This window comes from Ailuropoda melanoleuca, chromosome X (assembly GCF_002007445.2).
Source record: "Ailuropoda melanoleuca isolate Jingjing chromosome X, ASM200744v2, whole genome shotgun sequence".
NCBI classification, from domain to species: Eukaryota; Metazoa; Chordata; class Mammalia; order Carnivora; family Ursidae; genus Ailuropoda; species Ailuropoda melanoleuca.
The window spans coordinates 105,115,016-105,137,552 of NC_048238.1; positions in this window are offsets into that span (position 1 = coordinate 105,115,016).

Sequence of the window (22,537 nt, forward strand, 5' to 3'; positions counted from 1 at the left end):
CTTTGCAATAAGATAGATCCAAAAAAGGAAGAATGGAGAAAGAGATTAAGCTACCTTTGCCATTTCTTCCAACAAATGCATCATTTAGGTGATTCACTCCATTTCCATGGAGGAGAACAAGGGGTACAGGAGTTTTAAGAAAAGACTCTCCCCATGGACACCTGAGGTGTTGCTGAAAAAATGCTTATTTTCAATCTGTACATCTTCGGTGAGAAGTCTATCTTTTGCTCATTTTTAAGTTAGGTTGTTTCCTTATGCAGATGGTCCCTGACCTGCAATTCAACTTATGATTTTTTGACTTTACAATGGCACAAAAGCGAGGATATACGTTCATCAGAAACTGTACTTGGGATTTTGAATTTGGATCTTACAGGTTGGAGATATGCATTCTGATCCCCTCTCATGATGCTGGGTGGGGACAGCAAGCCACAGCACCCAGTCAGTCAGCCATGCAATCACGAGGGTCAACAACCCATGCACTGAAAACCATTCTGTCCCCATACATCCATTCTGCTTTTCACTTTCAGTACAATATTCAATCAGTTACATGAGATAGTCAACACTTAATTATAAAGTAGGCTTTGTGTTAGATGATTTTGCCCAAATGTAGGCTCATGTGTTTGGTAGGTTAGATGTATTGAATGCATTTTAAACTTAGGATATTTTCAACTCACAATGGGTTTATCAGTTAAGAAAGATCTGAGGTTGAGTTTTAAGAGTTCTTTGTACATTTTGCATACAAGTCCTTTATCATATATATTTTACAACTATTTTCCCCAGTTACATCTTGTCTTTTTATTCTTTTAACTGTGTCTTTCAGAGACCAGACATTTTTAATTTATATTTCTTCATGGATCATGCATTTGGTGTTGTATCTAAAAACTCCTCACCAAATGCAAAGTCATGTAGATTTTCTCCTATGTTTTCTTCTAGAAGTTTTATAGTTCTGCATTTTACATTTATGTCTATGATCCATTTTGAGTTACTTCTGCTGTAAAGTATAAACTCTATGTCTAGATTCGTTTTTCATGTTGATGTCCAATCATTCCAGCACCATTTGTTGAAAAGACTATTCTATCTCCATGAATTGCCTTACACTTTTGATAAAAATCACTTAATTGTATTCATGTGAGTCTATTTCTGAACCCTCTATTCTATTTCATTGTTCTATGTGTCTATATTTTCACCTATACTATGTGGTCTTGATTATGGTAGCTTTATAGCAAGTTTTGAAATCAGCTACTGTGAGTTCTCCAACATTCTTCTTCAGTATTGTGTTCGTTATTCTGGGTCTTTGTATTTCCATATAAATTTTAAAGGCACTTTGTTGATATCTACAAAATAGCTTGCAGGAATTTCATTGAGATTGTGTTGAATCTATCTATCAATTTGGAAAGAATTGACATCTACTGAATCTTCTAGTCCATGAACACAAAATATCTATCTATTTATTTAGATCTTATTTAGTTTCTTTCATCAGTTTTGTAGTTTTCCACATATAAATCCTATACATGTTTTAGACCTTTACCAAAGAATTTGTTTTTTGATGTTATTACAAATAACATTGTTTTTTAATTTCAAATTCCAATTGTTCAATGTTTGTGTATAGAAAAGCAATTGACTCTTGTAAATTTAACCTGTATCCTGAGACCTTGCAGGTACTGAAGTCACTATATCAGTTTATGAAAATCTTCCCCAGGCTGTAGGCACTAAAGAGGAGACTTGGGCTCTAGCAAGCCACTTGACAAAACTCTTCTTTTCGGGACAGAACAGAACAGCAACAATAGCAACACAAACAAAGAAAAAATAAAACAAAGGAAGATGTTCTTCTTTATATTTGAAAATTTGCATTTATTTGTGAACACAGACATTGGAATTGATAATAAGTGAGGAGGGTGTTAAATTTCATATATGACATTCATACATTATATATATATCATATTATATTTACTATATTATAATATTACTAAAATGGTACATTATAACCTAATGCATATTGCATAACCTCACATGTTGAATGTAAGTGAACGAACCAACTGAGCATAATTAATGAATAGAAAGAAAAGACGTTGATTTTTGACTTAATATGCATTTTGGCCTTAGGAGGAAACTTAGTAGTAAAATGTCTAATATTTCAGAGGCTTCTTGGAGAAATGCCCACCACCAAGTTAAGGCCTTGAGAGGCTGAAATGCTTTTCATATTGGTCCGTTCTTAGACTCATAAGAACAGCGCTAAAACCTGAAGTAGCTTCCCCAAGAGACAATCAGGACTTGTTTTGAGAGAGAGAGAGAGAGAGAGAGAGAGAGAGCAAGAGAGCATGCAAGCCAAGGTAGGGGGGTTGGGAAGCAGAGTGGGTGAGAGAATCTTAAGCAGGCTTCATACCCAGTGCGGAGCCTGACGTGGGGCTTGATCTTGCAACCCTGAGATCATGACCTGAGCCAAAGTCAAGAGTTGACTGCTTAACTGACTGAGCCACCCAGGCACCCCAGGACTTTTCCTACACTCTGTAAATGTCCTCCTGAAAGGGTCAGCCTTGTACCAGATTGATTATAGATCTGACTTATAGACCATTGAGCTAACATATAAAACAGCAAAATGTAAAGTTCTAACATTTTGGGAGAGCTCTACATTCCTTATCCCCATTTCATCCCTTACAAGGAGGACTAAGGCATAGATATGTCCAGGCCATATATTTATTAGAATTTGGAGCTGCTAAGAAGCCGAGATCACACTTTTCTATGTTTGACTCCTGTATTAGTTTCCTAGGGTTGCTGTAACGTGTACCACACACTTGGTGTCTTACAACAATAGAAATTTATCATCTGTACAGTTCTGGAAGCTAGAACGCCCAGAAATCAATGTATCAGCAGAGCCATGATTCCTCTGAAACCTGTGGAAGGAGAATCCTTCTTTGACTGTTCCCGGCTTCAAGTCGTGGTGACCAGCAATCCTTGCATTCCTTCGCTTGCAGCTGTATCACTCCAGCCCCTACTTCTTCACCACCTGCCATGCTCCTTGTCTGTCCGTGTCTTCATGCGGCCATCTTCTCTTTTTATACATCAGTCATACTGGATAAAGGTCCACCCCTGATGACCTCATCTAAATTTGACTACATCTGCAAAGTTCTTATTGCCAAATAAGGGCACATTCTGAGATACTGGGGATTAGGACCCCAGCACATGAATTTTGGAGGACACAGTTTAACCCATGAGTTCCCTTTGGATTCCCCTCTCTATGTCTTCCTTCCTATCCAGTCAATGTGGTGAAATAGACTTGGGGAAGCCTCGCGTCAGAAAGATGCCACTCCTACTCTGGAAAGACCTTGAAGTAGGAGGTAAGCTCTAACATACTAGGGGTTCCTGCCATGATTGGCTTTGGCAGCCTATTCCCTGGGCTATTGGAAGAAAAACTCACTTTTGCTAAGCTCAAGAGACCAAAAAACACTTTTGATATCAAGGGAAAGGCAACTTTTTTACAACTCATATACTGACCAGCTGAGCTGACTATAATGGAGAGGAGTTCACACATAATATAAGGGTATTTTCTTCCTTTTACAGTCATCATTGTTTCTAGAGGGTGGTTCCAGTTGAAAAACCCTACTGTTGTGCTTAACACTTTGGTAATTTCAGATGGCAGAAGTAGACCTGAATTGGAGTTGACTTATAATAGCAACACAGATTTGATTGGCTACATATAATAAAGTAAGACAATTTTGAAGTTATCTAGGATTTCTGGGTGGACAGATGTGGAGAGGAAAACTGAAGGGAGGAAGAGAGAGAGGAACTGTTAAGATGTATGAGCCTGAGGGACTACATAAATTGAACTAGGCAGTCAAAATTTCCTGGTAGTAGGAAGGTAAAAGAACTTTAAAAAAAAATTTTTATCACTGCGGTAAACTAAACTATGGCCACCCAAAGATGTTGACAGCCTAATCCCCAGAATCTGTGAATACGTTACCTTACATGGCAAAAGAGACTTTTTAGTTGTGATTAGGTCAAGGATCTTGAGATGGGGGATTATCTTGAATTATCCAGTGGACTCAATGTCATCACAAGGGTCCTTATAAGAAGGAGACAAGAGATTCATCATCAGAAAAAGGATAAGGAACAAAAGAAGCAAGGGGAAAGGGATCATGAGCCAAGGAATTCAGGCAGCCTCCAGAAGCTGAAAAGGCAAGGAAACAGATTATCCCCTAGAGCTTCTAGAAGGGACCAGGCTGCTGACACCTTGACTTGAGTCCAGTGAGACTTTTAGACTTCTGACTTCCAGGAGTATAAGATCATAAATTATTTCTTACATCCACCAAGTTCGTGGCAACTTGTTACAGCAGCAACAGGAAACATATATTCAGGGATGCCTAAATATTGAGTTTGACCTCCTTTAGGTTGCTGAAAGGTACACCATTCCTCTGTGCCCTCCCAGTCCAATCAAGTTTGTGAAATCTAACATACCAGTATGTATTCTGTGTGAATGAAGTGTGTATGTGGGCATCTCGGGCCATCGGGGAAGAGGTTGTGGTCATCACTGGGTCAGGGTTATACTGGATGCGACAGCAGATCTGCAGGCAGGAGCTCTGGAGCAGAAGGGATTCTGAATGCCTGAGACCCTATCAACAGCCCAGAACTATCTGGGAGGCCTTTGGGAAGCCGATGTCACAATAGAAGCCTGTCTGAAGGTGCATCGCTCAAGCGCTCCGTCAAAGACACATTGAATAGCGAGTTCTCACTGAAAGAGGAAGTCCAGTGTGGAGAGGGGCATGAAGTGACCGAATCATGATTTTCAGCTACATCTGAACTTTTATGTTTTCATAGATCTTCTTTGTTGAAAATGTTTTGTTGTAGGAAATAAATAGATGTGATAGGCTGATTGATGCATGCAAAAACAAACGTCTCCTCATCAAAGATAACTAATTATCTTAGGTTTAAACAATCCCCGAATGCATTTGAGCTTTGCATGTAACTGTTGGTTTTTTTTAATTCTGTAGTAATAAAGCACCACAAATGGATACACATTTAAGCGGGAATTTATACACACGGGAAAGGACTTTAGAAGTTACATGTTTAATGGCAATTCAAAATTCTCCACATAGTTCATTGCTATTTTAATTACCAGAGCATTTTGGAGGATAAAGATTTTACTACCATGGTGAAATATCACCCAGAGAAGAAGCTGGAATAAATTGAATTCTGCCTTGCCGTAGTGAACCGCAGATGAACATCTGAGCGTATGGGAACATGACTGGAGCTTAGTCCTGCGGCGCTTGCACTCATTTAGGGAAAGCATATAAACGTTATCCCGTTGAAAATGAGTGCATATGCAATAGATTTCTTGTGTGTCGGGGCTGACCTTGAGGTTGCCGATGATGATGTGAGGTTTTAATGCTATCTCCCTGGGGCCTGTTTTGCACCCTCCCATTTAATGCTGTTTCCCCTAATGGCTAGCGTGGTGCTTACCATATAGTAGGTTCAATGATTTAATAATTATTTGTTAAATAAGCGAATAAATTATAGCTATCGACATTTTTATTATTGGGTATGACAAATTCATTTCTTTCCATGGATTTAGAATAATTTAAGGTTACATATTTTGCTCTGAATCAACATTGCCATCTCTGAATAAATATACAGGAATACTGTTGAATTAACTTCTCTATTACTTTCCTGTTGCTGAAGAAACACGTTACCTGGAAGCTAGCAGCTTAAAACAACATAATTTCATTATCTTACAGTTCTGGAGGGCAGAAGTACCAAATGGGTATCAATGGGCTCAGATCAAGGTGTTGGTGATGCCACATTCCTTCTGAAAGATCAAGAGGAAATCAATTTCCTTGCTTTTTCTAGCTTCTAGAGGCCACCTGCATTTCTTGGTTTGTGGCCTCTTTATCTTCAAAGCTAGCAGGATATAATCTTCAAATATCTCTCTGACTCCAACCTTCTGCCATTCTTATAAGGACCCTTCTTCTTACATTGGGCTTACCTAGATAATCCAGATACTCTCCTTAGATCAAAGTCAGTTGATTAACAAACTTGATTCCATCTGAAACCTTAATTCTGTCTTGCCATCTAACATAACATATTCACAAATTCTAGGGATCAGGACATGGGCATTTTTAGGAGGGGGAATTATTCTTCCTATCATAACCTAATTCCTCTTTTTCTTTTTAAAGATTTATTTATTTATTTTAGGGGGAGAGAGAGAGAGAAACAGAGCAGAGGGGAGGGGAAAAGGGAGAGGGAGAGAGACTCTTAAACAGACTCTGAGTTTAGCACAGAGCCTGAGGCGGGGCTCGATCTCATGACTTGAGCTGAAACCAAGAGTTGGAAGCTTAACTGACTGCGCCACCTAGGCACCCCTCAATTCTTCTCTTTTTGTGGGAACTGAATCTCAGCACTGACCCTGTTACCCACACACACCTGTCATCCACACAATTACAGTAGTGGGGCTCCCCGAAAACATGTTCATGCAACACAACACTCCCACCCCAGCCCCACTCACAGGCCACAGTTGACTGAACCAGAGATGGGCGTCTGACAGCATTTGTGCAAACGATTGTTTCCCAGATCATTCGGAGCTGGTAATAAGATTCTAATTCATTTTAACTAAGTGATATAGATTTGCAGAAGGGTACAGAGCCACAGGCAGAGAGAGAAATTCCTGAGAGTTTTTCTAGTCACTAGTTCCAGGTCACTGCTGAGGCCTGGCTGCAACCCTGGCTCCATGAGACACCCTAGGATTCTTACAATAATGTCTTCCTTTTTGCTTAAGCTTGTGACAACCAAAAGGATTGTAACCAATAAAGTTTCTACAATATTGTTATTAGTAATACCATATAGTGTAGGTACTTATTAATGACTGGATGGATAGATGAAAACATATAAGTAAGTGAAGTAATTTGCCCAACATCATATGATGGTTCATGGCATCGCTGAGACAAGAAGCTAGTCCCCTTGCCTTCCAGTGCCATGCTGGCTCCTCCACACCATAAAATGAGCAGGTAAAAATAAACAGCACTGAAAGACCAATGTTATGTTTTGAACAAAATCTACCCATGTGTGCTTAAATTATCAAGAAACCAATAAAAAATATTCTGAAGCAAGTTTATCTTATACTTAAAATTTGGCAGTTTTTTCAACTAAAGAATTTTTACATCTCTCAAAAAAAATATCTTTTAAAATATATCTTTCACAAGTTTCTTTTGTCAAGCAATTATTCCTTCTCTGAAATGGCCTGTTGGGTGTAATCGTCTTCTACTTATAACCTGGAACAGATGGCTTAATACCCCCACTGCAAAGAAAGGCTAATTCCTGGCATTGTGGCAAGGCCCAGCAGTTTGCTTCCCAAGTCACTACCTGCTCAGTAAGACATTTATTTGATTCAGAGAAACAGCAGATTATTTACAATTTCCACAGTTTCAATAGTACTCTTAAAAATCTCAGTGTAATGTTGGAAACTTTAAATATCACAATTTTGTCAATTACATTTCAGTAATGCTGAAAAAAATCTCCATGTAATATGCCTTCTCCATAGCCTGGAATTCTGAATGTTGAATATGTAGGAGAACATAAATATGTAGGAATATAAAGAGGAAGAAAAAATGTTGGTTTGACAATTGGTTTTGATGCACAGTGCAGTGAACCTTCTTTATAATAACCCATGTACAGCAAGCATTCCAAAAACTCACATCACAATGATTATCCACCGCGTGTCTATGTTGGCTTTTCCATAAGCACCACTTAGACAAGGTATCTATATAGTCTATGATGATAATCCAAAATTCAAACTCAATGAAAATGTTATACAACACTAGTAATTTACAAAAGTATGGGGTGAAAATTTGATTTAGATCAGGTTCCTGCCCTCAGGAACAGTCGAATAGATAAGACAGCCACATGAACCAATAGGACTAATTGCTAGCACATCTTTGAACCTATAACTTGTGATATATGGGCCTACATTTCTATCTGTAAAATGGGGGTTCGAGACTGGAAAAGTGGTTTTGAGACTGTTATGCAGATCCTTAGATATGTCTATTCAAACTGTGATGGGAGTCATGGAAAGCAGTTTGGGGAAACTGAGTCAACTGGGCTTTAAGAGAAAGCTAGTTGTGAGACTGTAGTTGATATATAAGCAGAACTATGGGAGCAGCAAAGATCAAAAGATCAATTCCAGATGTAGGTATTTTTGAAGGCCTCGTGGAGAAGTTATCACATGAGTCTGGCCTTCCAAAAGGGGAATTTCAACTGAAAGAAATTGAGAAATAGAGCATTCCAAGCAAAAAGAATGGTATGAACAAAGCTGAAGAGATGTGAAAGTATAGGCACATTTTGAGAATGTGAAGTTAGTCTTCTTTAGATAAATTGTAAGGATATGAGGACCAGATATTGGGAGATGAGACTAGAAACATCAGAGACAGGCATGGCCATGTCTGGGTTTGGGAGATTACTTGAGAATCATTTCATCAAGACTCAAGGCTTTAGATCCCATCTAGATGCTTATGACTTCTTTTTTTGTTGTTGTTTAAGATTATTTATTTATTTATTTGACAGAGACAGCCAGCGAGAGAGGGAGCACAAGCAGGGGGAGTGGGAGAGGAAGAAACAGGCTCCTAGTGGAGGAGCCCGATGTGGGGCTTGATCCCAGAACGCTGAAGGGCTCGAGCCCTGAGCTGAAGGCAGATGCTTAACGACTGAGCCACCCAGGTGCCCCTAGATGCTTATGACTCCTAAATGTCTATCTCCAGTTCTACTCTCTTTCCTGACTGCCAGACTCATAGAGCCAACTGTCCCATAACCATCTTCAGTGGACATCTAACAGGTTTTTCTGGTTATAACACATCCAAAATTAAGAGCCTGTTCTTCCCTCGTTCTTTCCTATCTTGTTAAATGGCATCTGTGGGTGCCATTGCTCGAGTAAAAAACCTGAGTGATATGTGATTTCCTTAGCCCCTATATGAAATCATCTTTAACTCCTGTGAGTAGCACCTTTAAATTATATTCTAAATCCATCCATTTCTCGCCACTTTTACCACCACCTCCTGGTCCAAAGGACCACCATCTCGCAAACGGACCACATTGATAGCCTGGTACATTTCTCTGTTTCCGATCTTGCATCTTGCCTGGCCTGGATTTTTGGTAAGAAAAAGTTTCACTTTCATCCACCTCAACTCCGTAAGAAGCATGTACTTCCCCCACACAATGTGACTTGATTGGCCAATAGTGTATTAATGGATGAGACAAAATAGAGGCTCAAAATATGTTCGTGTGTTTGATCTTGCCCTCTTTCGTTTCTGCCATTTCTATGAAAGGAACATGACTTGAGTAAGCTGCTGCTTCAAAGAAAATGAGAAATATGGGGCTAGACCTGAGTCCAGTCCATAGCCAACCCACAAATGCTTAAGGAAGACATAATGCTAAATTTTCTATGTCCCTGAGTTTTAAAGTGTTTTGCTTCAGTATTATTGTGTCAGTGGCTGATGGAGATACAGCCTCACATTCTGTTAACTGCATAGCCATCTTTTAATGCTTAGATCAAATTATGGCACTCCACTGCACTCAATTTTATAATAATTGCAATCATGCTTAGAATAAAATTCAGTGCCTATACCACCATCTCCAAGGTCCTACATGACTCTGGTTCCTGATGACCTCTTGCTTACTACATGGCAAGCACAAGGCTTACACAAAGTAGGCTCCCACCTAAGGGAGTTACAGTCTCCTCAGTGTTGATCTCTTTTTCCAGAGACATTTGCATGGCTTAATGTTTTACTTTATTCAAATGTTGCCTCTTCAAACACACTTTATCTGACTGCCCAATCTAAATATATCCTAACTCACACTTCAAGGAACCACTCATCTATCCATTTACCCTGCTTCATTTTTTTTCTTCCTAGCATTTAACACTGTTTTAAAATATATAATGCAAGCAACAAAAGCAAAACTAAATAAACAGGACTACGCAAACTAAAGAACTTTTGCATAGCAACAGAAATGATCAACAAAACAAAAAGGCAACCTAAGGAATGGGAGAAAATATTTGCAAATCATATATCTGATAAGGGGTTAGTATCCAAAATATATAAGGCTCAATAGCAAAACCCAAATAATCTGATTAAATATTGGGCAGAGGAACGGAATAAAAATTTTTCCAAAGAAGGCATACAAACAGCCAACAAGTACATGGGAAGATGTTCAACATCACTAATCACCAGGGAAATGTAAATCAATATCACAATGAGATATCACCTTACACCTGTTAGAATGGCTATGGTCAAAAAGACAAGAGATAACAAATGCTGGCGAGGATGTGGCAAAAAGGGAATGCTTGTGCGCTGTTGGTGGAAGAGTAAATTGGTATAGTTGCTATAAATATCAATATGGAGGTTCCTCAGGGCGCCTGGGTGGCTCAGTTGGTTAAGTGTCTGCCTTCGGCTCAGGCTCAGGCCATGATCCCAGGGTCCTGGGATGGAGCCCCTCATGGGGCTCCCTGCTCAGCGGGAAGCCTAATTCTCCCTCTCCCTCTGCCCACCCACCTCCACATGTGTGCACTCCCTCTCTCTCTCTCTTTCTCTCTCTCAAATAAATTAATAAATAAATCTTTAAAAAAATATATGAAGTTTCCTCAAAAAATTAAAGCTAGAACTACCATATGGTCCTGCAATCCTACTTCTGGGTATACATTCAAAGGAAATGAAATCACTATTTTGAAGAATTGTTAACACCCCCATGTTCATTGCAGCATTATTTACAATAGCCAAGGCATGGAAACAATCTAAGTGTCCACTGACAGATGGATGGATTAAAAATGTGGTATTTTATTCAGACATAAAAATAAGGAAATTCTGCCATTTGCAGCAACATGGATGAAACTGGGGGGCATTATGCTAGATGAAATAAGTCAGACAGAAAGATAAATACTGTATCATCTCACTTATAAGTGGACCTAAACAAAATGCAGTTGTAGAAACAGAGCAGAATGGTGGTTGCCAGGGGTGGAAGGGTGGGAGAAATGGTTAAGGGTGGTCAAATGGTATGAACTTCCGATTATAAGATGAATAAGTTCTAGGGATCTAATGTGCAGCAGAGTGACTATAGCTAACAACAAGAAAGTATTTGGTAACTATGTGAGGTGAAGGATATGCTAACTAACCTCTTTGTGGTAATCTTTTCACAATATGTACGTATGTCAAATCACCATTCAGTATACCTTAAACTTATCCAATGTTATATGTCAATTATATCTCAACAAGGCTGGAAAAATAATATATTTTTGACTGTTGATTGATTTTAGGTCTCTCCCAATAAAATGAAAACTCCTTGGGAAATTGTTTTGTCTTGTTCATTGTCATATCTCCAGCATCTAAAAAACTGCATGGCAAATAGTAGTCACCAATGAACATCTATTGAATAGGAGGGAAGGAAGGGGACTTTTGCAGGATGTATTAGTGAGAAGAAATTATATTTAAGCACAGCATCTAAGGGGCCATTATAATAGTTTGGGTGAGGGACTCTGCATAAGGGAAGAATGATCAGAAAGGAGGGGCCTATGAGAAATTTTGAAGGTAGAATCCATGGAATTTTGTGGTTGATTGGATGTTATAATAACACAACAGGAAGAAATCAAATATAGCTTCAAGGGGTCAAGTTAAGGAACCCAGAAGGGTAATTATGAAATACATATAGGAACTCATTTCAGCCAACACCAGCTCTGTGTCATATACTGTGTTAGGTCTTGGGAGCACAAAGGTAAATCAGACATAGCCCCTGTTCTAAAAGTTGTTAGCTGCTTATAGAATGTGCTAATGATAGATATTTGCTACGGGGAGCAACACACTTCCACACATAAAAACACAGATAGAAAGCACAGAAACAGAAGTAGGTTCACAAGAAGATATGACGAGTTTGGTTTTAATGAAGATGGACTTGAGATTCAAAATGAAAACACCCAGCAGTTCACATCACCTGAAATTTGAAGGTGAGGTCTTGACTAGCTGTATGGGGTCATGAGAGCTATCAACAAGAAGCTGACTGGGTTGCAAGAGACTATCTATAGAAGGTATATAGAACAAAAGAATAGGCAATAGTGGCCTAGGAGCAGAACTCTGGGAGACTCAACACTTAGGAGATGAGCAGAGAAAGAGAAGCCTGTGATGGGGACTGAATAGAAATTATCACATACGAGCGAAACCATATGATAATTGTCTTTCTCTGCTTGACTTAACTTCACTTAGCATAATCCCCTCCAGTTCCATCCATGTTGATGCAAATGGTGGTTATTCATCCTTTCTGATGGCTGAGTAATATTCCATTGTAGATGAACCACATCTTCTTTATCCATTCATCTGTTGAAGGGCATCTCGGCTCCCTCCACAGTTTGGCTATTGTGGCCATTGCTTCTATGAACATTGGGGTCCATGTGCCCATTCTTTTCACCACATCTGTATCTTTGGAGTAAACACCCAGTAGTGCAATTGCTGGGTCATAGGGTAGCTCTATTTTTAACTTTTTGAGGAACCGCCACACTGTTTTCCAAAGTGGCTGTACCAACTTGCATTCCTACCAACAGTGTAAGAGGGATCCCCTTTCTCCACGTCCTCGCCAACATTTGTTGTTTCCTGCCTTGTTAATTTTGCCATTCTAACTGGTGTAGGTGATATCTCATTGTAGTTTTGATTTGTGTTTCCCTGATGGCAAGTGATGTTGAGCATTTTTTCATGCGTCTATTAGCCATTTGTATGTCTTCTTTGGAGAAGTGTCCATAGGGGAATGGGGGGGGAATCTGAAGGGGGAGAAATCAGAGACGGAGATGAACCATGAGAGACTATGGACCCCAGGAAACAAACTGAGGGTTTCAGAGGGGAAGGTGTTGGGGGATGGGGTAACAGGGTGATGGGTATTAAGGAGGGCACGTGCTGTGCTGAGAACATGTTGTTATACACAACTAATGAATCACTGAACACTATATCAAAAATTAATGATGTACTATATAGTGGCTAACTGAACATAATAAAAAATTTTTTTTAATTAAAAAAAAGCAATTATCAGGGGCGCCTGGGTGGCACAGCAGTTAAGCGTCTGCCTTCGGCTCAGGGCGTGATCCCGGCGTTATGGGATCGAGCCCCACATCAGGCTCCTTCGCTATGAGCCTGCTTCTTCCTCTCCCACTCCCCCTGCTTGTGTTCCTTCTCTCGCTGGCTGTCTCTATCTCTGTCGAATAAATAAATAAAATCTTTAAAAAAAAAAAGCAATTATCAGATTTGGGAATGGAAATAGGAGAGGAAAGTTTCGAAACAAAAGCAGTAGTTTTAAATAGAAATTGTTAAGATTGCAGGATATCTTCTAGGAGGTCACCCAATTTTTAGTTGAACTAAGATAACATGGCCATCCATCCATCCATCCATCCATCCATTCGTCCACTCAACAAGTATTTATTGAGCAGTTACTATTATGTTTCAAGCACTGTGCTCAGCACTGATGAATATAAAGTTCTTTCCTTCATATGGTCTTCAATCTGGTTGGAAAGATATGCATTAAGCAAGTAATAAAAATACATATATGATTACAAATTGTGCTGATTCACGTAAGGTAGAAAGTGCTATAAGGATCTCCCCCAAGAAGATAAATACTACCAAATCTGTTAATCCTTCTGTTAGTGCATTTTGCTTTTGGCATTACAAAAATAACTCTCTATTCTGGCTCTGCCTCTGAGACACTGGGGTAGTTTTCACAAATACACTGATCTCTAATAATTGTCGTGCGATATGGAGCCTGGTTTTCTACCATCAGTACTTGCAAATGCTTAATTTTTCCTGTCTAGCTAGGCTTCTGAGGTTTCTCCTGCCCTCTCTGTACTTCTACCAGCAGAGTACCGATTCATGACTTCTTTCTGACTCTTGATGCCTAGCTTGTTTCTCAAGTTTTGTTGTATTATTATCATTTCAGCTCCACACAATAGACGATGCAAACTGGAACAGCAGATAAGGCAGCAACAAAGTGTTGGGAAATCACCAAGGGCAAAGACAAGGGGAAGTTTGCTTAGACCATCTCTCATTACAACTTGTATCCAAATATGCAACTATGGCACCTAGAAATTTTCTGATACTGTTAATATTGATTGAAAAATGAATATATAGGGGCACCTGGCTGGCTCAGTCAGTAGAGCACACAACTCTTGATCTCTGGGTCATGAGTTCAAGCCCCAGGTCAGGGGTAGAGTTTACTTAATAAAAAAAGTTTTTTTAAACTGAATATATAGCTTGACATCACATGGTGTCATGTGGGGTGAGATCTTTAGAACAGAATAAGAAAGAGTTACTTGATTTCTGTGGTAGAGACTAGCCAGCTACTCACCAAAACATTTCCTCTTACTTCTACATTTCTCAGCCTCTCACGGAGTTAAGTGTAGTGATCTGACTGAGTCCTAGCCAGTGGATTATCAGAGGAAGTCATAGGCACTCCCTCCAGGACGGGTCCATAAATCTTCCACAGTGGTTTCTTCGGGTTTTTTTCTTTCCTGGTGGCAGTAGCAGAGCCTGATGACCTTGAAAGTCATTTATTAAAAATGGTGGATCCATGAGATGGAAGAATCCTAGGTCCCTGAATCACTACATGAAAAAGAACCACTTGCTAATCAGAAAGACCTGTTTTAGAATTTATGAGGGTAAGCTTCCAGCAAGTTTGAGCCATCGTATGTTTTGGGATATATTACAAGAACTAGTATCAATTTACTTCATAAAGTTACCAAAAACAGTAGTTAATATTTATAGAGCCCTGAGTATAAAATAAAATAAAAGTAAAATAAATTAAAATAAATTTTAAAAAATAAAAATAAATTAAATAAAAAGCGGTAATGGAAATTGCCCTGGCATCTACAGCTAGTAAATAGGATAGGGACAGGGTTTCAACCCCTGATGTCTTTTCACTAAACATGCCTCCTGTAGCTTCAAAAGGGAGCACATTGTGTTCAGAACAAAAGGCTGGGCATAAGAGGCCCAGGTGAATGACTTCGAAGACAAACAGTCTAAGGGACCATGAGAAAAGTTGGTTTGAGTCAGCTTCAAATCAATGTGATTTATGCCTGAGTCTGTCTCTCTCACTAATACAGAGGCCCTGTATTATTCACATTTGCATTCCCTCCTCCCCCAGGGACTTGTTCAGTATTTTGCATATAGTGGATGTCCACTGAATGACTTCACAAATGAATTGGTTTGAATACGAAGTACAAAGCTCGGGACTGTGGTAAATTGGTTTCATATGTCTGTTCCTTTCTAGATTCATCCTCCTAAACATTGTCCTGTGTAGAAGCTCAAACCTAAAACTAGCTTTTAAGACATCCAAAAGCCTTTTTTAAAGTGACAGTTTGGTTTATAACGCTTGTAGCTCTCTGTGCTTTTAAAATCAGATAACCATGTAAAGCTCTTAGCACAGTGCCTAGAACATGGAAAGTTCTCAATAAAACAGTAAGTAATGTTATCATTAACCTTGAGTTTTATTGTGAGCTCTCTTTCATATTCTCCGTTGGGACATTTTTCCTGCCTGGTGCTGGTATTTTTTTTAAATTGCAGTATAGTTGATATACAAAAAGTTACCATATTTAATGTGTACATTTTCAAGAGTCCGGACAGATGCATACAGCTGTCATACCACTACCATAAACAAGATAATAAACATATCCATCACCACTAGAAGACTTCACGTGCCTCCTTGCTCTTTTTTGTGTGGCAAGAGCACGGCGTGAGATCTACCCTCTTAAGTTTTCAAGCATGTAATACAGTATCGTTAGATAGGCTCGATCTAACTATATTAACTATTATTAACTATTATTAACTAACTGCTATTAACTATAGCAGATCTCCAGAGCTGATCCTCCGTGTACAAGTGTAATGTCATACCCATTGATTAGCAATCCCTCCTCTCCCCCAGCCTCTGGCAGCCACCACTCTATTGTCTGCTTCTGTATGTTTGACTGTTTTGGATATCTCACGTAAGTGGAATCATGCAGTATTTGTCCTTCTGTGACTCACTTAACATCTTCCAGGCCCTTCCATGGATAAAGAAAATGCAGTATACACATACGATGAGATATTACTCAGCCTAGTGCCGGTGTTTCTAATGCTATGACTGCTATTGTTTTTCTCGATCCTTTCTTATTTAATTCCTTGGCATGTTACAGACTAGACACTCAGCTAGGTGCTCCACATACATTGACTCATTACTAAAAACGGGTGTTTTGCTTTGTTTACACATGAGAAAGCCAGGACCCGTAAGTTGTCCTTTCAAAGGTCTAAATGAGGGAGCTGGAATGTAAAAGTCTGGCCAACTACAAAGCTCAGGCTCTCTCCAGAGCACGAATGACTGACTTTCATTTTCTTTAAAGAGAAGGTGCTACCGTTATTAATTCATTAATTGCATAAAGTGGAATATAGACATTTAAAGTTGGGCGGGATCTGGTCAGCGCCGAGCTGGAGCAGCTGGTAGGAATGTGGGAGAGTAGAGTGCGTGCATCTCCTCGCACCCCCACGTTCAGGGATACCACGTTGATAGCCTGAACGCGGCCCTGGCAGGTGGATTATTTACACCATGCAAATTGGCAAACGCTACACACACTACAAATTAAGCCTTCTTTTTTTTTTCTTTTCACCAGCACACTATTGGGTCGAGTAGAACAGACTATCTGTTTTGTGTATAAGGAAACCGAAAGCAAGAGGAGGTTGATAACTTATCTGGAGCAACAGCGAGTGTGTGGCAGAGACGGAACCATAACCCAGGTTTTCTGACCCTCGATATAATGTTGAAACTGGTATTACCTCCCTTATTCAGATAGAAGTGTGTGTGTGTGTGTGTGTGTGTGAGACAGAGACAGGAAGAGACAGAGAGAATCACAAAGTGTGCGGAGGTAATACAAAACATTACAGACAACATTGGAAAGAGAGTTGAACACCACCTAATCCAGGAACTCCCCACAGTAACTGAACATCAGAATTACCTGGCGCAGCTGATAAAAATAACAATTTCGTGGATGAGGAAACCTACTGAACTTACTGAATGAGACACTCCACGTGAATCTGCAAGTTAAATATGAATCTCTGGGTGTTGTGATGCAACCGCAGACTGGCCTTCTGGAACTGCTTTATCTAGCTCAGTCTGACATCACATGTGTGAAACCTCTCTACATAATTTATGCTTTTATCCTTTATGGCTTTACCCTTAACCGCCAAGCTTTAAACCATCTATTCCCTTAAGTCGGTTTTGTGTGTATGTGTGTGGCATAAGTTTTGGGCATTACCATGTAGAACAAGTTTCCAGAAACTAATTAGAGTTTGTGTAATGTAACAAGTTGGTATAATAAGGAGTACGTTTGTTCTTGGCGGCTTTATATTCACTGTCTTCTTTGGGATGCAGGAAAGGATTATCAGAAAATTGTGTGTGTGTTTGTGTGTGCAGATTATCAGAAAATTGTGTGTGTGTTTGTGTGTGCAGAATGGGAGACGAGGTGGCCTCCAGAATGGCCTCGTTTCAGGGCTCTGTGAGGAGCTTGGAGCACTCAGGGGATGCCCTGCTTTGGCACTCAGTGCAAAGGCGTGGAATGTCCCACTGAAAGAAGCCAGTCGCCATCACTGGCAGGGAGAGCAATAAAAACAGAGACTTTGTTCTCAAAAGCTTGCTGAAAGCATAACATTGGGCTATTGAGACAGCTCAGTCTCTCTCACACACTCCCACTAGGCTCTGCCAACGGCAGGGCGGCCCTGCTCGGCCCAGTGCGCAGACACTGCTGCCTCTGAAAGCAACCAAGTTACTCACAGACAGCAATAAAGTTCGGGAAAGAATGTGCCAAAGAAGTGTTCAGTCTTTAATTTGTTTACGACTGAAGCCCAGGGTTTATCGGCGAAGATGACTTGGAAGCATCAGGATTAAGTAAGGGCATCTTCATTTTAAATCATCTAAGGCTCAAAGGACATCAGCAGCGGCAAGAACATGTTTTTCTCTGGAATTCTTGTTTATTTTAAAAAGCGTAGCAATGGAAGAGATCATGTTTATAAGTTGTGGCACATAGCCATGGAAGAAGGGTCCCAAAAGACTCCTGGTGGTTGGGAAAGCTACGTACTACTGTTGTGGCCAAGAGCATGAATTCTAGTCTGGATCTCCAGTTTTCTAGATAGTCTAACACATGAAAAAATACATGGGTGGTCTAACAAATGAATGGAAATCAGTCATCTACCCGTTAATAGTGCCTGAAAAGCAAGCAAGAAGAAACAACACATCCCAAACCTCATATAAAGTAGGAAGTATTGATTCATTTGTTCATTCATCAAAACTTTATGGAAGGACGCCTGGGTGGCTACCAAGAGTTGTCTGGGTGGCTCAGTCAGTTATGTGTCTGCCTTCAGCTCAGGTCATGATCCCAGGGTCCTGAGATCAAGCCCTGTGTCAGGCTCCCTGCTCAATGGGGAGTCTGCTTTTCCCTCTCCCTCTGCCTCTACCCCCCTGCTTGTGTTCTCTCTCTCTCTCAAAATAAGTAAACAAAATCTTTTAAAAAATAGAGATTGCTGGGTGTATTCACAGAATCTCTGATTCCTTAGGCCTGGAGTGAGGCCCAAGAATATGCATTTCTAACAAGTTCCCAGGTAATGCTGATGGTCCAGGGACCACATTTTGAGAACCACCCACTTAATATATGAGACTAAGAAGGATGCTGTGGGAGCACAGAAGAGGGCCACTTCATCTAGCCTTGGGATGAAGGCACAAGGGGATGTGGTCAGGAAAGACTTTCCAGAAATGGTAACATAGAATTGCGTCTTGGAGGCCCAATGGGCTTTTCTGCCAGGGGAAGAAGAATTGGAAACGTATTATGGATGGAGGAATAGCATGTGAGAGGTGAGAGGAGATATACAATGGAATATTATTCAGCCATCAAAAAGAACGAAATCTTGCCATTTGCAAGACATGGATGGAGCTAGAGAGTATAATGCTAAGTGAAATAAGCCAGTCAGAGGAAGACAAATACCATATAGGATTTCACTTATATGTGGAATTTAAGAAACAAAACAGGTAAACACGGTGGGGGGGAAGAGTGACAAACCAAGATGCAGACTCTTAGCTATGGAGAACAAACCCACGGCTGCTGGAAGGGAGGTGGGGGGGGTGTTATGGGGGATGGGCGTGGGGGAGGGCACTTGTGATGAGCACTGGGGTTTTACGTGGGTGGTGAATCACCGGACTCTACACCTGAAACTAGTACTGCACTACTAGTAGGTTAACTAGCTGGAATTTAAATAAAAACTTGGAGAAAAAAATGGTTGTGTAAATAAATCAAATTGCATAGAACTATACTAAGTACCATGGGGACTCTAGAAGGATACTATGTGCTCCCAGTCTCCGCCCTCAAAGAGCTGTGGAAACTGTTTGGGAGAGGCGATGTGATGCATGCAGAGTAACACCGACCAGTGAGGCTGCCCAGATCACGGTGATTTCCTGTCTCCTCTGGACAGGACACACAGCCCAAGGTCCCCTGTGGCGGGGTCTCTGTTAGGTGATTCTGCCCCAGTCCATATCAGATTTGTCTGGAAATCGGTGTCTGAAGCAAACAGTCCCCTAGAATTACTTGAAGTGAAATGGAGGAGAGAACAAAAGTCGTCCTCTGGTGGAAAACCTGTGAGACACACAGCACAGGAGCTGTTGGTCCCCATGTTCCCCAGAATGTGGACTATTCCAGAATGTGGAAGGAGCTGAGAGAAAGAAGGTGTTATGCCAAGGGAATCAAAGATGAGAGAGGGACACTGTCCTGGCAGCATTTGAGCCTCTGATTGCAAATACCGTTGATCTTCCCACCTTTTGTTGGTGTATGAAATTCCTCAAGAGCCTTCCAGTAATTTCTCTTTTTGCCTTAGCAAGATCAGGTTGAACTTCTGTCAATCACTTGCCAAGGCATCAGCGGTGACTGCTATGGTCAGCAAGCTCTCAGGATCCGGGGGGAGAGTTAGACACCATGAGGGCCCACAGTCCACAGGCCAGGCCTGCAGGAGCGACTGCTCTGGGCCTGTGGGCCAAGCCCCCATCAGCACACCCGGGCAGGATTTAGCCTCAGGTGAGGGAGGGGAGGCCTAGACAGTGGAGGGAACAGCATCGGAGAAAGTGCGGTATTACAAATCAACGTGGTTTCAAATGGTGGAGAAGACTTCCCTTTGGGTAAAGTGGGGTGAAGTGTCAAATATGGAGGGGCTCGAATGTCAGGGTCACAGGTGTGGCCGTGGAGCTGGACGTCATGGAGAACCACTGGGAAAACAACAGGAGGAAGTGGCATTTTTTAAGAGTCTTAGTCTCTTGACATACTCTATTTTCTTTTTCTGGTGACAGGTTTTTTTTTTTCCTTCTTTCTCTCTCTCTCTCTCTCCCCCTTTCTCTGAGATCAGGTTTTCTTGTGGGGGATGCTAATCGCCAGCCCGCACAAAGCACACAGCAGAGCCATAGGGGAGGGTTGCTGGGGTGCGGGGATGGGCAGCGGGGCGCACCCCTCTCAAATGGGTGTGAGACTTCCCTGCCGGCCCTGCCTTTCTCACCGGGTGGCAATGCAGAGAATTGAGATAAAACGTGTGCAGAGGATTGTTGGAGAGGTCGTGAGGATGGCCGCATGATTTAAGATCTCACCGTTCGCCGGGAAATCTGGAGCCTTCCCGAATCATCACCAGCGGTGTGCTTCGTGGGGCGCCCGCACTACTGCCCCAGCAACCATCCGTCTCCGGCCAGGCCAGACGGCTTTCCCCTGCGTGCACTGGGCGCTCCATCTTTGCAAGGCTCTTTGTTTGCAATTACAAATTACTTTCCAGGCATTTTACATCGACTGGGAAAGTATGCACACGCCCGGGCCCGCCGAGACCACATTTGCTTATCAGGTTGTCTCCTCTTTATTGATGGCGTCCCAGGTTCCCTTCTCGAAGCAGCTCCTTGTCTTTCATAGGGCGTGGGGGCTGGGGGGAGGGCTGCCTTGCAATTGACAATATGCTTCCGGGAACCGTTTGTCTTTTCTTTCCTGTGCCGGGATTCATTCCTCCTGTTGCAGGCGGGAGGGCGCCCCGACTGCAAATCCGCCGGGCCCAGGCCTGATCCCTGGAGCCGGGCGCACCTGTCCGCCGCTGCCACTTCTGCCAGAATTTATTCAGACACGGAGCTGAATGCTCTGAACATCCTCAGCCCTAGGAAGCCCTTGTCGGAGCTGTGATCTATATGTGCCTTTAGGGAAGCATCCTCGAGACTCAGCTAAATCAGGGAGCCTCCTCTAACATGAACGAAGCAGGAGGGGTCTCCAGTTACGGACCGCTAGAGCATCTTCACCTGTAACGAGGAAGTGAGCCATCCTTTTGCTACCGCGCTTTACTTCCTGAGCTCCTCTCTACTCCTTGTCGTTAGCAAGGTTTCCTGATCCCTCATTCCTTCTAAAGCTGTAAGGCCAAAGAAGAGAGATTTCAATTGTAAAATAACAAGGCACTCTGTCACTTTCATCTTCACTGATTCAAGTCAGCACATGTCCAGAAACTTTTCTGTTATTGGGCCTGCATTTTAAATAGGACGATTCCGAAAAGTGCCCATTTTCCTAATTATTTCAGAATTATGTGGACAGTAATTACCATCTTCCATTAGCAGCCCTAGTGGTGGTTCGGACAAATTTCAAATGCATCCAGCAAGTGCTTTACACTAATATGTCTGCTTCATTAACTTCAATCAAAAGACAGCAGTGGTTCCTCATAGCAATAAGTTTGCTTTGATACATTCTCATCAAATATTGATCTGAATAGTCTGTGGGAGTGCTTAGCTGGGCTGTGTGAAATTTATTTACTGAATACATTATTTCTATCCCCAAACTGCCAGTTGCTATCTCAGAAAATCTATTTTTTATGTTAAAACTTTATTAGCATTTAGGAAATCACTGTATTTTTTTGGCCATTTATACATGTCTGTAAAAATGTTTTCGGTGCAGAATCTTCAACCGAAAAAAAAAGAAAAAAAGAGGATCCGAAATTGCATCAGATGATAGATTTTCTTTTCTACTCGGGCTGACAAAAAACTTTTTTTTCCCCAGAGAACCAAGTGTACATAAGACTGACTGACACTTCATCACCCCTCCCCCCAAGCAGGTTTACCTAAATGTAATCCCTATGGCTTGAAGTTACACAGAGATTTTGTTTAAAAAGAAGTCCACTTGTAATTTTTTGGCAACTCTTTCATAGAGACACGGGCTTCTGGTATTTAAAACTTCACAGATTCGGGAGGGAGCGGATATTTCTCTTCGAAATGTGTCATGGAGTTCAGTGAGGGTGGCTGAGCAGTGAACGGAATACAGAGCAGGAAAAAGAGCCCAGCTGAAGACTTCTGAAGGAGGAGATAGGCGAGGTTAGTAAATAGGTTCTGACAGTCCCGTAGAGCCAACAGGAGACAAAGCACTGGGCATGAAATGGGAATTAGAAGGCCATTTAGCAATCCAAAATGGCAACCTGGTCAGCAACTGAGAGTTGGCAGAGAGAGAAAAATCCCCAAGATGCTTCCTACC